Source organism: Benincasa hispida, chromosome 9, assembly GCF_009727055.1.
Source record: "Benincasa hispida cultivar B227 chromosome 9, ASM972705v1, whole genome shotgun sequence".
In the NCBI taxonomy this organism is placed as follows: Eukaryota; Viridiplantae; Streptophyta; class Magnoliopsida; order Cucurbitales; family Cucurbitaceae; genus Benincasa; species Benincasa hispida.
The window spans coordinates 71,803,947-71,806,220 of NC_052357.1; the positions used below are offsets into that span (position 1 = coordinate 71,803,947).

The 2,274-nt window shown below is 38.4% G+C and overlaps 1 long non-coding RNA gene across 3 annotated transcripts; it reads left to right on the forward strand.

Annotated features, from left to right (window-relative positions):
- Nucleotides 1-261: 261 nt before the first annotated feature.
- Nucleotides 262-1,934, forward strand: LOC120086576. Of its 3 annotated transcripts, none has more exons than XR_005484257.1 (4): nucleotides 262-646; nucleotides 760-828; nucleotides 920-982; nucleotides 1,873-1,934. It is a non-coding gene; the product is annotated as an uncharacterized LOC120086576 (long non-coding RNA). The 3 variants fall into 3 exon arrangements; XR_005484256.1 differs by having other exon boundaries at nucleotides 778-828; XR_005484255.1 differs by having other exon boundaries at nucleotides 262-828.
- Nucleotides 1,935-2,274: the final 340 nt, after the last annotated feature.

The window sequence follows — 2,274 nt, forward strand, 5'->3', positions numbered from 1 at the left end:
TAACACCTCATATTTTTTTAGTAATAATGTAATTTCAGTAATTTTTATTATTTGGAGGGCATTTTTGAAATTTTGGACTTCAAGCGTAAGTGCGGGAATTTAATCGCTGGCGTGAAATTATTCAATTTGGAAATTAATAGCAGGAATTAATTTCTTTTTGAGAAGGAAAGGAATTTAATAGTATAAAGTGGAATAAGGAAAAGAATAAAATATAGTTTATATTTATTTCCTTTTTAGTTTATTATTATTATTATTTTATAAACCCCCCTCCGTTTTTTCGCCAGCCACCAACCTCGACCACCAATTCAGATCTCCCTGCCGCTCGTCGCCAACCTTGATCGCAGCCCAGATCCGAGTCGCGATCAACCCAGATCCGACTTCGGCCTCTTCGCGTCTCAGGCGTTCTCGTCGCCCAGATCTGACTTCGACCTTCCACGCCGAAGCCGCCCGCGTCCGAGCCGCAAGTCCTTCTGCCACTCGACTCGTCGCGCCACCGCCTGCACCAGCTACGTCCCTGAGCATTCTGCCTTTTCTCTTCAACTCGTCGCTGACCGGAGCCTCCAACAGCCAGCCACATCTATCCGGCGCTGCCCAGCTCCTGTCGCCGCCGTCGTTGCTTGTGCCGTCATTAGATTTATCAACTTGGGTAAGATTTCTACTGTTTGGGGTTGTTTTCAATTGATTCTTGACTGCCCATTTACTTTTGGCACCAATCGATTGAGGCCTTTATGTGTCAACTTTGGATTCATGTTCTTGAAGATATTAAGGTGTTTTTAGGTGAAGTTGGAATTGTTTTGCAGATTTGGTGCGCTTCATATCACACCTTAGGTGAGTTTACCCAGATTTTTTGGCAGCACTTGGAGTATGTGTGATTAGGCCTTCGTTTTAATTTTAAAACTTGGTTGCGTTCTTATGTCAGGGTCTTACTTGGAGTTGCTAGTTTCGTTGGCTGTCTGAGATTATCTGCGGATTTTTGATTTAGGTAAAGTTAAATTGAAGATCTTTAAATAATTTGGTTAATTGCATTTAGACCCCAAAGATGAGTTTAGAACTTTGGATTTGTTATTTTTGGACCAAGGGTGCTAAATTAATATTTGTAATATATGTTATAGGGTGGATTCAAAGCCTTCCAAGAGTTGTAAGAGGGTTAATTACTTGAATTAAATTGTGACCAAATTAAGGTAAGTAATCTTACTACTAGAACTGCCCAGGGGCCAGGCACTGGATGTATGCTAGAATGATAGATGAATGTTATGACAGAATGATAGCATGATAGACTGATAGTATAGTATAACCGATGTATGTTCTTGTATGAGATCTAAAAGATTTATTTGTGCACATAGATACTTGAATGCTAGCTTGAGGTGATATTTGATTCCATGAGGTTATATTTGATTTGAGGATGTTGAGATGTATATGTATGTCATAGAAACATGTTGTGATAGTTTTGATGCTAAGACTATGATTGTGTCTTTACTGATTAGTTAGATGCCCACTAGAGATTGTGTCTCCTTCGAGATTCACCAGTTTGTGTTTCCTTCGGGATTCACAGTTTTTGTTTCCTTCGGGATTTACCAGATTGTGTCTCCTTCGGGATTCACCATTTTGTGTTTCCTTTGAGATTCACCAGTTTGTGTTTCCTTCGGGATTCACCAGTTTATGTTTCCTTTAGGATTCAGGTAGTGGGCATATTTAGCTACAGTAAGATAGAAATCAGTTTTTCACGTATGTATGTGTCTCATGCGGACTAGGACAGTTTATATGTTCCACTAGAGGTAGGCATCTAAAGAACATAGATGCCTAACCTAACCCCAGTAGTGGGGTTATTTACTGAGTATTTTATACTCATTCTTTCTCATGTTGTTGTTTCAGGTAAAGGTAGAGATGCATTGGCGATGGACAAGCGGAATTCGTGATCGAGCCATTGGGACTAGTTTTATGCTTCCGCTCATGAGATTTAGATTTCTTTTCATGTTTTCTTAACTTTTAGTTTTGATGTTGAAACTTACTATTAAGAATCGTTTTCAGACTTATTTATTATCATTTATGATTTTTTTTAGGTACCCTATCATTGCTTTTAATATTTGAATTTAATGAAAGTCTTTCGAACTTACCTTATTTATTTAGCATTTATTTCACCATAAAAGAGTGTCGATTTAAGTTCCATGCATGCATGTATTAGTAATGGCCTAACTTAAGTCCTAGGGGGTTGGGTTACAATTTATGTGTCCACGGATATAATTAATCAATAGTAAGTTGACCCTTCACAAATTG